At 40.3% G+C, this 13,288-nt stretch overlaps 1 protein-coding gene across 4 annotated transcripts in view; it reads left to right on the top strand.

The window, feature by feature from the left end:
• The window catches only part of RNF144A (ring finger protein 144A), a 67,441-nt gene that overhangs the window by 6,585 nt on the left and 47,568 nt on the right, over nucleotides 1–13,288 (top strand). The window contains exons 2-3 of one of the 4 annotated variants that reach the window (XM_037391851.1): nucleotides 8,487–8,576; nucleotides 13,025–13,099. The exons of 1 other annotated variant lie outside the window; for it this stretch is intronic. The gene's annotated coding sequence lies outside the window, so the exon portion shown is untranslated. The remainder of the gene's footprint in view (nucleotides 1–8,486; nucleotides 8,577–13,024; nucleotides 13,100–13,288) is intronic. 2 more of the 4 variants (XM_037391853.1, XM_037391852.1) reach the window with 2 other exon arrangements.

The raw sequence follows: 13,288 nt of genomic DNA, 5'->3' as shown, positions 1-13,288 counted from the left end.
TTGTGTCCCCTCGTTGTGCTAATAATAGCGATGTACCGTTTTCCTGGCAGGCAATGCTGCTGCTAGTGGCAGCTTCAGGAGGGATCACTGGAAGGACAGCAGGGTCATTCAGGATCTCTGCTTTTTCCTCTCACCTTGGTATCTTTTCTCATACAGCTTCATTTCTTACCCCTTGAGACTGAACTGTTCTTTTCATTGAAATAGCTATATTTCTTGCTATGGCATCAACCAATTCTGATCTTTAACTGTGGAAGATGGTAAAAAGGGTGCTATTTATGTCCCCCCCATCTTCTACCCTACCAAAAAACCTCCAACAAAACAGTTTTTGTGCCACACTGGACTGAGTGTTACTAAATTACAACTTGGAGAGTGCCAGGGTAAAGCAATATGTGGGTGTCATATCAAAGTCACTTCAACCAACATAAAAATCCACTTGTCATCTCAGTACCAAGGGAGCTTTCATATGATTCCCTTAACATGGGTGACATGGGAATTGTCCAGCCCTAGTGGTTATGGAGGTTTTGAAGAATTCATGGTATCTAGAGTTTGATGTGAAAGGGAGGAAATTCTTGTTCTCAAAAAAAAAAAAACCCAAACCCTCTAAATCTTTACAGTCAAGGAAATTAAAGAGAAGTAGGCTTAAATGAAAGACAGTAGAAATTTGTCAGGTTATGGCAAGGTCTAGATCTTTACTGATTTAAAGATTTCTGATAAATGCTTTATGGACTTTGTGGGGTGTTTTTTCCTGTTTAATGTTTGCCAGTTATACTAAAAAGTTAATTGTAGGAGAGGGCCTGAATCAAGCAAAAAAAATAACCTTTAAGTGAAGTGCAACTTAGGGCTGCTGTTTCTGAAGCAATTGTCTGGCCTAACTGCCTGCATTACTGCAAGGCCCGTGTAAAAGTGCTACCGAGTCAAAATGGCCCGTTCCTTCTGGTAGCAGGCTGCTCCCCTGCCTTCCAGGAGGGGAAGGAGAAGACCAGCACATAGCAAGAAAGGCTGTGGGGTCAGTGCTTGTCTGATAAGAGAGCAACTTAAAGGACGTACTGAGAACTACGTGAAGCTGAGTGAACAGCCTGTCTCTAAGCAGGTATTTGTAGGTGGTGACTGGGAAGCAGAAGGTATCTGTACTCTTGAAAGTTGCTGAAAGGTTGCAAGAGGCTGGTGTCTGACCATCAGCAACAGGTCTTCCAAGACATGTCGGAAATGCTCTTTATAGAAGCTGTAGACCTGAGCTTAGGTGTTGCACGTTAGCCAAAGTCTTCATGTCTGTGGTCCAGATGTTCTAGTGCTTGAGTGGGAGAAAATCAGAGGTTCCTCAGCCAGATCCCTTCCAGACATTCATTCAGAGCTTTGATTGCTTCCATTCAGTGAAAATATGCAGAACTCTAGTACTTGAAAATGGTAAATGCTGTAAATTGATAATAAGAAATAAATTGGAAGACATAAGGTGCTCATACCTAATAGGAACATTTTTGAATACATACATCAGATACAAGTACCTCGTGTTTTGAATGCATTTGTAAATGCTTAAGAGGGCTTCATGGTAGCAGTATCTTCTGTGATTGGTTCATTATATGCTTAGGGAGTCTAATTGCCAAATTGACTTTCTTTAATCGAGCTGGCACTTGCCATTTAAAACTAATATATACCTACAGTGATGGGAAGTCTGCAAGGGTCAGAAAAATTTCCTGATTTGCCCAAGAACTTTTTTCTGGATATTCTGTTGTATTTCTCTAAAACAACAGTTACTTTTCATAATAATAATAATACAAAAAACCTCCTCCGGTTTCATTTTTTTCGTCCTACTCAGCAGCCATTCAGTACGCTGAAACAAGGAAATGAGGATATTTTGAAACGGGGATACTTTGCATAAATTGCTTCCAAAAATACTTGCTGTTCTTGAATGTTGATGCTTCCTATGGATGTTAAAGTAATGTAATGGAACTGTCAAAGAAAATAAGATTTGAGTTCATCAGAAAACAATAACGTAAATACAGTGGTTTTCTTCTCAGTACAGTATGCTCTGGCAGATGTCATCTGTTCTGGGGAAGTACCATGTATGCAAAGCATGCAAGTGCAGAGCGTGGCTTCAGGGCAATCTGCCTCAAAACAAGAGCATTGGGCACATGATGGTACATCTTAAAAGTGTATGAACTCTTAGTGTGTAAAAACTTGGTGTGTCTGTAAATGAGTGAGCGGTACTGTATGACTAGGAAGATGTGAGCTATTCCAGAACTTTCTCAGAGGATTGTCTGGTGTTTGCCATGGAGGCAACTGGGCTGAATGGGGGCCATTGACGACTGTGGTGTTATGAATTACAGCATTGCATGCCACGCTATAAATGAGTACACAGAGAAGGGGCTGTGTATCCTGTATACAGAGCTGTACTCTCCTTCCTGACAAATCTCGTTTAGATCATTCCCATCTTTATGCACTCTCCCAGTGTTCTGCTGTGTGTGTAGTGGCATGGTTTTGAGGCTACATGGGAAACTTGGGGCAGAGAACTGAGGATAAATGGCATATCTAATTCCTTTTTCCATCAAAGAACCGTAGTTCTCTCTTAACTGATACAGTGCCTTTTGGTAAATGTGCTGATACAACACAAAATACAGGGGAAGAGCACTGACGGTCACAGTACAGCTCTAACCCGGCAGGTGCAGGGAAGAGTACCACAAAGTTCTGGGCATATAGGGAGTGTATGCTTTGGGATAAGGCCATTGCATCAGTTTCTCCATGCCTCCTATTTTGCTTTTGTTTTGGCTGTGTAGCTCACTGCCAGTCAGCCCTTATGGAACCATTGTCAAGTCTGTCCATCTGGCTGTGGACTAAACAAAGTGCAGTTGTACCTCTTGTCGACTGTTGTGCTGATGTTTTGTGGCCTGAAAGGAGTTGTCCTGTGGTGTGCTCAAGTTTCAAGGGGGAATGTAGGTGCTTCAGGACTGCAGAAATGTGAATCTAGGGCATTTCAAATGAAAATTTCCTTCATTAAAAATAAATACACCACTTGACATCAAACTACCCTTTTTCCAGGCAAATACTTTAAAATGTACAAAGTATCTGAGATGAGCAGCAACTTTTCTGGTTCCTTTGTGATTGACTGTCAGAATGAGGTCAGGTTAAATCTGTGTGGAATTCTAGGTCAGGCTGAGCCTGCCCTTAGACTCTTGTTAAATTTCTTCCTGGTACTTTAAGTGAACAATAGCATTCAAAAATATTTGCAAATGGAGGTGTTAAAACATAGATTCATATTCTCATACATGTGTGAGGGTTGGATACAAATTTTCTAAAGTTTGAATTTTTACACTACTTGAAATGTCCATCCAAGTCATAGTCAAATTATTTTAATATTTCTTCTTAAACTACACTAGCAAGCCATATGGAAAAAGCATTTTTCCTACACGATATTAAGACTGTTCAAAGTGGTGTGACATGCCTACATATCCCTTTTTATAGGAATTGGTACAGTATTTTGTCAGCTTTGCTGCATTTGAAGATCGTATGGAAGGATTACAGAACCTTCTCCAGTAAGATAACATAATGAAATCATCGTTTTGTATTTAACAGTAGGTTTTGACTGAGTGTTCTTCATTGGAGGGAAAAATAAATATAGGGAAGATGTTTTTTCATCCCAACTTTTTAATGAGCAGGTGTGTGTGTCAGGAGTTGTCTTCTCATGAAAGCTTAATTGTATGTGCTTTTCTATTTTACATATTATGATAAACCTGGTAGTTAATCCAAGTTAAGACCATGTCTTCTTACAAATCTGAAATGACAAGGCTGCTTTTGCAAGTGCATCCAGGAGTTAGAGTAGTAATAGCTGTCAGGTTCAAAGCAAAGCTAGTAATTAAATCTTCTGGCCTATCACATTAGAAATGTAATTTATTTTCCTGTTTTCAGCACACAGTATCTCCTGTGTTAGTGTGAATGGATCTATTAAAATACCTTTTATCACCATGCTTTAAGCTTTTCTGTCTTCATGAAATCCTGTAGCTGCCTTCTGTAAAAAGCCTTTACAAAGCTCTCCACATCTGACCTGATAAAAAGCATCTTATTGTCATGATCCAGTCAGACTAATAACTGTTCAGCAGTGGTAACCTGAATAACATTTGCCAAGAGAAAATGATGTGGATATGTAAACCGGAGGGAGGGGAAGGACTGTGGCAGGTGGGTAGCCTCAGACTCTGCCCCAGGGAGTCCTTGGGAATTTGACCTGGCTTGAGCGACAGCCGAGTTTGGCTGGCGCTGAACAGCGAGGAGCTTTACTAAAGAGGAGCTTTACTAAAGCTCGTATGTGCTTCTCTCTTTGCTAAACCGAACACGTTAAGTTCTGCCCTGGCACAGGGATCACATGGCTTCAGTTTGGTTGTGGCATGTAAGTACCTTGCACAGCAGAATTTCCCTGTGACAAGTGCGTTGTGTCCCTGGCTGATGTGGGAGCCATCGCTGCTGAGGGATCTCATCTTTCTCCTTGTGGTTCTTACCTCTTTCTGTAGGGGTGACAGTGTAGGACTGCATTTCATGCAGTGTCCTGACAAGGCTAAGGAGGCTGGTGGGGACATAACATTTTACATAATCACATGTTGTCACTGCCATAAGTAAAGGTGAGAATCCAAAGCTGAAATTACTTGTTGTGCATATAACCTCTCAAATGTCATGCACTTTCCCATGCGTCCTTTTGCTTTTGCCCTTGGACCCTGTGGCTGCTGGGCTGTGAGCTGCGTCATCAGCTCTGACAGGATGAGGTGGAAGGAGATGAGTTTCATGGCCATTCATGCCTCCTAGCTACTCCTGGCTGACACAAAAAACAGACGAACCATGGGCTGTCACACACAAAAACAGAGTAGATCCTACAGGCTTTCTTTCCTCATCTGTCACTGGTCCTGTGCTGAGCCTGACACAGGTTTCCTAATCCTGCCTGTCAGCTTGTGGCTCTGAACAATGGAGCTTGCTTGTTGGGAAAACCATTACAGCATGTCAGCAAAAAGCGTGCTAGATGAATGGAGCCAGCAGCAGGCTGCAAAATATAAACAAGTAGATCGTTGTGAGAAATGAACTGGGAATCAAGATGTTCCAGGACTGGTTCTAGACAAGACACCATTTAACATTTGTAAGGCAGAAGCCTTAAAAAAAAAAAAAAAAAGCAGCAAATTATGCTGTTTACGAGTCTCATTCCAAGATTTTTAATAAGTAAGGAGTCACAATGATTTCTTCACTTTTGAGTAAAACTCAAAGGTGGTAGGTATGCAGGGTGTGGCAGAATGCAGTCAGATCTCTGTGACAAGTGTTCTGGGCGTCCATAGCATGGGAAGACTGTATCCTGGAAAGCAGCAACTCTGCAAAAATACTAGAGATCAGGCTCGTTACAGAACTTTACCAGTGCACCATGGGCTAATTTGATCCTTGGCTGATGTAATTTGTAAAATAAAACATTTTTCTCTTTGTACAGCATTAATGATAGTAATACTCAAATTCTGTATCTGGTTCTAGTTGTCATGTCTTTAAAAAGACTTTTGAAAACCTGCAGGAGGTGTAGAAAAAAGGGCCACAAGGATTATTAGTGGTGAAAAATATCCTGGTAGTGATTTAATGTGGAAAGGGTAGGGCATGAGCAGCTTTTGTTTTTGCTTTATTTTTTTTCCTGCATTTGTTTTATTTTTAATTATTGGATCCCTATCTAGATAATTTTAGGGTAGACTTCATCTCATACAAAGACAAGTGTCCAAAGATGGAGTGATGTGTCAGGTCCATCTCTGAGATAGATTGCTGTGTTGGTGATGGAGGGCAATGTCACTGGTGATAAGAAGTAGGCAGCTGGCTTTTAAACACTAGTAAAAAATGATCAAGAGAAACAGGTTGAGAAGGTTATTAAAGTTATGGAGTTTGGTGGTTTTTTAACATGAATTAAATAGCAAAAAAAGGGGTTAAAATGGCAAGGAAGCATGCAGGGGAGATAACCATTGCTTACCTCCCTTCAGAAGTATTTCTCAAAGTCAAATTTTGTTGATTGAAGCCCAAGAAAGAGGAGGATTTTGACTGCCTGGATGAGTATTTTAGCTATCTGACATCAAAAGGAAAGGACTGCATGTTATGTATGTAATGCATATTCTTTCTACAGGGCTTAGACATATAGGTTCTTGTTGAATGTACTCAGCCTGCAGGCTGGGGGACTGGCAGGATGGTGGCTCATCAGGGAAGAGCCTCTTGGGAAAGCCTTGTGTGGGAGGGGAGGTAAGAGGTTTGTTTGGCTCTGTGCAGAGCTTAACCTGGTAGCTGCATATCTCCAAGGAAATGTCAGAGAGGAGAACTGAAATTTCCGGTTTGGGTAAGGAGTGGGAGGCTTGGAATAGGAGGCAACTCTGTGGGGAGGTAGATCCCTCTGGAGAGGATAACTGTGTGGTTTTTTTTTTTTTTTTTGTGGCTGCCAGCGAGCAGAGCACCCAGGAGCAAAGAGGAAGAGGCACAAATGCCACTGTTAAAAAGGCATTTTTTCCTCGGGATCCCTTCTGCCTTTGAAAAGAAGTGGGAGAGAGGGCCCCAGCCAGAGCGGTCAGCAAAAGTGCCAAGTGAGGTGCTGGCAAGGGTGGGATTTTAGGAGGAAGGAGGTCAGGAGGTGCCTGTTGGCTGAAGCTGATGCAATGACTGAGAGCGCTGGCCAGGACAAGTTTTGTGTTAAGAAAGAAGGGCTGGCAGAAGAGCTGGAAAACATCTGGGGTAGGAAAGGAGTTTGCAGACAGCTTAAACTAACCATACCCCGACAGGACGAGAAGAGTCTGAGCATCTTAGCTGCCTTGACAAGAAAGTATCTTCTACTAACTTTATTTTGCTTCCTTTTTTCTTGTTTTTTTGTTCTCTTCCTCCCATTTAGAGAGTGAGAGGTGTAACTAGAACCACTGGCTGAAGATCTAATAGGAAAGGTGAATGGCTGCAGCTCTTCAAACCAGTAAATTGCCCTCCCCACCATTAGAGAAGGTGGCGGATCTGTTGCAGTGTCCAGCCCAAGGCAGGTCATGTGTCCAGGCAGTATTTGTTAGCAATGTACAAGTTACTTTTCTGCCTTTCACAGTACTTAGACAATGAGCAATAATTTGTGGTGTTCAGGTTAACAAACTAATGCATCCAGTGGTCCTTCTGATCAGCTCCAGGAAGCCCGTTTTCTTATTTTACAAGCAGATACACCATAAGGAAAATAGATTTTGTCACTTTTTTTTCTTCTTAAATGTCAAGGGAAAGTGGGAGGAGGGCAATAACTTAATTTTGTCAAGATTTGCTGATTTTCAAGCAGGTTTTGTGGCAAAGCAGCAAGTAGGAGGGGAAGGTTAAAGTGAGGAGGATGTGCAAGAAGGGAGGAGGGAACCTCTTTTTGGCGATGCAACTGTTGGCTGAGTAACTAAACAGTAGCCTGGAATGTTGCAGTGCATGTATATCTGAGCTTGTTCAAGTAAAGGTTGCCTGAGTTGTTTGGCCCTTCCTTTAACTACCGTTTTGGGTTTTTCTAAAAGTGTGGCAGATACTTTTTCCATATCACATCACTGTAAATGGCAATCAGAGTAGAAGATTAGAATGTTGCAGGAATTATATGCTCATTTTTAGAAGTTCCAAAGGCTAATGCATGCTTGAATAATTACAAGTCTTCTTGAATAGCATGTTGTTTAAAGCTTAAGGTGAATAAGGAAGACCAGAATCTTATGTGTGTGTTTGGCTACACACCCATTTCAGGCTGCCTTTATTTAGATTTGGTAATGAAGGACAGGTGTTATGTTAAAAATCGACATACTTCATTTTGAGGATGTAAGTTTTCTGAATATTCTTTGGAAAGGAACTGAGCTGGAGATTTCTCTTTCAGAAATAAAACTACTGGATAAATCTGAAAATGGCAAGTAGCTTGAAGTGACAGTAGGACTTCTCCCAGTTGCTGTGTTCTAAATTCCTTCTCTTCCCTGGTAGTTCATCACATTTATTAAAATGCTCTGCCTACATACTGACTGTGCTCAAAGCAGTGGGCTTTGTGTGTGGTTTTGTTATGTGTTTTCCTGGTGTGGTTTCTAGAAGTGCTTTGCTAAGTGCTTGGAAAGCTGTTGTAGTTCACTGTTGGATTTGTATGTAAGAAGTCCCTGAACCTTGTGCTGGATACAACCTGCAATCCTTCAGACTGTGTTCTTCTGAAGCTCTGGGCCACGGAGGCTGCAGCTATGTAAGATGATAGTAAAATGTGCAGTGACTTTTTTTTTCAGGCTTGGAAACCAATTGCTTTTCTTTCTAATTATTTCTTGTGTGATGAGATTAATCTGTCCAAACTGGTAAGTACTAACTGAGCCAGGAAGTGCAGAGAGTAGAAAGGGTTAAGAGGTGAATTTTGTCTGTCTTTGCTAAGACAACCTGTGCCACCACAGAATTTTAGAAGCTTATTGGCAGAATGGAGCTGTTGGTTCCGGTTTTATACAGTCAATCTAAATAAAGTCTGACCCTTATTTCTTGTCTTTCAGGCTTGGCTAACACTACCTTGCACCAAATTCCTAGGCTGGTTGGTGCTTTCTCATGGGATCCCTGTGACTGACAAAGGAGAGATTGTTATGGTAGGCATTTGCCTTGACAGCTCTTGGCCTGGGCACAGACAGATGCAGTTTCCAATGCAGCCGCTCTTTTGTAGGACTCATGCCAACAGGAGCTGTGGCAGGGGGAAAGTGCCCAAGAGATAGTTTTTATAGTATTTGGAGTTGATGTTGTGTTCCCCTATGAAAATCAAAACCATGTAGCCCCAGCTACTATAGAGAAGGGAATCTGTCAAACTTTGCTTTTAATTATGGAGCTCTGGAGTGGTTCATTTACCAACTGTATTCAGGAAAACAACAAAATCTGTGTTCTAGTTAACTTCCTAGCAAAGTCCTAAGCGCAGAGAAAAACACTGTTTTGACGCAGTCCAATAACTTTGAAGCACACTTTTATGGTACTACTTCAGGTTGGTTCATTAGGCTTTTGTTTATATAATAAAATAACATATGTAACATATGTCTTTATAACAGAGCCTGTTTGGCTTTCATATATGGTCTTTGATTTAATAGTTTAAGCTTCCACAACACTGCATCTTCAGTTCTAAACAGCAGTAAATCCATAGTCCAAATAAGCAAGTGACGTGTTTTGGGATGGCTACAGAGCTATATGTAAGCCATTGTAATTGTTGATATATTTGATAAATGCATTTCCAGTAAACTAAAAAAAAATAAAATACTAGTACATATTTATCATCTTGTCTTCTAGAAGGCAGTAACAATTCTGTTTAAATAATTGAAATCTATCAGTTTCTCTATGGTTTGGAAAAGAGCACCCTGTAAATATCACTACAGCTGGAAGTGCTGCATTTTGCTTACACTAATACATGGCTATATGCAGAAATAATGACATTTTTAGATTCTTCATTTGCCTGAGCTCATGATTTCCTGTTGGTAGCTTTCCATTTCCCAAGCAATGCCACTTTCTCATGCAAGCATCTTCTGGAAATAGTATTGAAAAGTCATATACTTACGGACTGACAGATTTTAATTTTTTTCTCCTTTCCTTTGAAACTTGTATTAATGACTTAATTATCAAAGTGTAATGATGTTCTTGCTTGACTTTTTCTGATCGCAGGAAAAACCTCTTGTGGGGGAGCTATAATCATGCTGTCCTTGGCTTGAGTTTAAGTACAGGAGTTTCCATGTAACAAACTGTATGCTCAGCTTGAGTAACGTGTCTTAGTGTAAAGAAGTACTGTTTAATTGTAAAGCTTGTTGAAATATTTTTCATCTGGGATTTTTTCTGCTTGCTTTTTTTAGTACTGAAAGTGAAAAACCTTTTTTGTCACGTTTTTACTAGCAGAAAAAAACAAAATAGGGGGATGGGGAAAGGAAGCAAGATAAAATTTAAATTAAAAACACATCTGATACTGTTTTCTGTATCACTTAAAAAGCAAGTTGAGATTCAAAAAACAATTATACTGTTTCATTGCTTTTTATTTTAACTCGTTTAAAATTTAAATGTGGAGAAGTGGAAAGGATTTCTTGGGTCCCTCACAGTTTGGGCTGTAGATGGTAAGAATTCCTTTCATAAACTTCCAGCTTAAAGCAATCAGTATTTCTGCTCCCCCTGCTTTTGGAAAGCTGTAATAGAAACATATAATGCATCTCTGATGCTTAGAAACTTGAAGAAACTTTCTATAATAAATGGACGATAGCAAGTTTATATGTCTGTCCTTGTGGTTAATGGCTTCTTAGTTTAAATAGTTCCTCATCCCTTGTGTGATGCGCAAATTACTCTGCCTTATGTCTGTTCTGGGAGTGACCATATCTCTTCTTTGATCTCCATGTGTGAAGCTAAATAAGCCAAGGTCCGTTAGCCTCTTTCCCTGAGATGATCCCTCCATCCCTCTTCTGGAGTGTCCCATGCCTTCAGGCATAGCTGTCTACTTCTGTGCCTATTCCCTACCATATTCTCACCAGCAGTGCAGCTAGTTCTCATCTCCCTGTTTGTTTAGCTTTCTGCTGAGGTGTTCTAAAGAACCTCAGACCTCTCCAGGCACTATATCCCATTTTCTGAAAACGGAAAGGGAAAAGTGTGCATAAAGTGCTCTTGGGACCAGTGTCCAGTCTCTTGGAAAAGCATACAAAGCTCATCCTTTTTTCTTCTTTTTAAAAGCAGAAACCTCAATTTAGTGTCATTGTTCTGCCAAATGCGAAACAACTCGGACTTCTACGATCTTTTTGTGGACTTCTGTGATTAGTGTGAGAGCAGATCTGACATGCTATGCACATACATAGCTGGCATGTGCCTTGGTTTTGAATCTTTCTGCTGCCTTCCAACCCTGTTTCACTGAAATGGCTCTGCAGGATTACTGAAATGGAGCATATCCTGGCAGAGATCTGTATTGGGAAATATTTGTGGCATATGCATGCTTGTGAGGTATTTGTGTAATGAACAAGAGCATACCATACATAGTTCAGACTATTAATATGGAGCAGAGGAGTGTTGCCCTCTGAATTTCCTCATCTAGCAGGCAAGAGCCTGCCACTTCTGTCAGTGTGGTAGCAAACATCGTGGCAGAACTTACTGATCTTTCCTAAGCATCTAGAGAAAAGCCTGTGTGTCTCACCATCTTTAGAGATGCTGTCAGAGATGTAGCTTGCTCCTGCTCGTTAGTCTGCAGAGAAGGGAGCAGATGGGGAAAGTCAAGAGTTTGCCAGTAAAAGGCAAATTCTTCTCTAATGATCTGGTGTTGGCTTGAAATTGTGGGGCTTTCTTACGAAGTTGTTCATGTCTGTCTCATTTACAACCTTAAAATATTTGTAATGTTTCATTTTGCTGTGGAAGGAAGCAACAAAAATATTTTTGCTTTGCTACAGGTAAAAATAAGGTTACAGACAGCTACTTCGAAAACATTAATGGCAGCTGAGACCTCTGTGAGTCTGTGTACCATAATTTAATGACAAGTGGGCAGTGTGGACGATCTAGCTCCAGTGACACATTCATAATTTGCCTTATTATTATTATGTTACATCTTGTAGCAGTAGCCAAAGGCACAGCTTGGTTTAGTCCAACATATAAAACTTTGATAGCTAAAAGGAAATTTAATAAAGATGTAAATATAATCTGCCTACAAAAGTTGTAGTGTTTTTTTTCAGCCTGTGACAAGAAGGAAGAACTGCACTGCAGAGGTGACAAACTCATTCTGTGGTGACAGCCACAAAGCGGTTTTTAATTATAGCTCATCAAACATTATGTAAGATTAAAGCTATTCATTAGCTTTAGTACACCAAAAATTTCCCCCAATAGCAAAGAGAGGTTTGAAGGTGAGTAATAGTGTGTTGTGGTTTTTTTTTTTAAGTAAGCAAAAGTAAATTACAGCAGCTCATTCTAGAGCCCATCTGTATTCTTTGTTTGCCTGATTGTTTATATATGTGGGTTTGTGGCTTGGCCAAGGCATTCCCAGTCTTTGAGGCTTTTAATTCTTAGTTCTGAATGTCTCACTATTACTACAGAAGAACTTAGCATCCTATTGGTATAGCTGGATGTCACATTTCTGAGGCTTTATTTCAAATACTGGAGGTTTTTTCCTCTTTTTATTTTGTTTGTTTGTTTAGGATTTTTTTGTTTTGTGTTTTTTTTAAAAAAAACCCTAGTATTAATTTCTAGTAAGTTCAGATTGAATAAGACGTTTTGGGATTGTGCCATACACTACAGCCTGAATGGGAGTTACTTCTCTCCTTTTTTTAGTCTGTAGAACTGATATCTGGCTACAAATGTTTGCTTTTTGAACAGATTTGATGCGTATATGAAATTGGCTTTTGGAATAGTTTGTTCCTGCTTATGTATAACTGGCCACTTTTCTTGTTAAGAGAGGATTGCAAGAGTCAGAGTTGGGGGTAGTTTTGAGTTTTGCTGTGTTTTTTTTTTTTATTTTTTCCTTCCTCCTGCTCAGCAGGTGAGAAGGGAGTAGAGGACAGTGACTGCTGCAGATGCAGAGCAACATGGAAAAGCAGTAGCATTCCAGTACTTAAGTGTGCTGGAATGTACTGGCAACGTACAGAGTAGGGAAAGAGGCACAAGTTTAGACGCTTGTCTGCTGTTATGATTTTTGACCTTCATAGAGAAGTTAGGCAACCACTGCATACCAGTCCTTGTAGCAATCATCTCCCTTACGCAAAAAGGTCTAGTTGCTGCATAGCAAAGTTGGTTCCTGAGCTTTCACAAGCAGAACTTCCACTTTTTCTACTTTGAATACAACTTATACATATTCATTACAGCAGCATGTGAGAAATTTTCTTGACCCTTCCTACATTACAGTGGGGATTCTAATTTTCTCTATTCAGTTTTTCATTCCCCTGTTAGTGTATTGATCCTGACAGGAATTGATAGCTCTGTTTGTCATCTTGGTGTTACTGAATCTTCTTCCCATGCTCAACAGCTAAAATTCAGCTTTTTTTTTTTGTTTTTTCTTCATTCTGGTTTTTGCATGTCTCAATCCAGTTTCACTTTCATATAAAACTTGTAGGTTGTCTTGAAACCATTCTGTGGGATAAGAACTGCCAATGGGAATGAAGCTGCTGAAGATCTCTGCATCTGAAAGGTGACCTGTCAGCTTCATCCCTTTCCTTTGCCACCATGGTAAAAGGCTGATTTACAGTTTGCCATATTAATCACCAGTCCTTTTAATGCCTCTGTCATAATTTTGAGGTGCTGGTTCCCATTTCTGTACAGACTAGAGCCCAGGGCTGAGGAGGGAGCAGGTTGGTTGCTGGTTTGTCACAGGCATGAG

Source organism: Falco rusticolus, chromosome 6, assembly GCF_015220075.1.
Source record: "Falco rusticolus isolate bFalRus1 chromosome 6, bFalRus1.pri, whole genome shotgun sequence".
NCBI classification, from domain to species: Eukaryota; Metazoa; Chordata; class Aves; order Falconiformes; family Falconidae; genus Falco; species Falco rusticolus.
The sequence above is the reverse complement of the archived record's forward strand: the minus strand, read 5'-3'. Positions and strand labels throughout refer to the sequence as shown.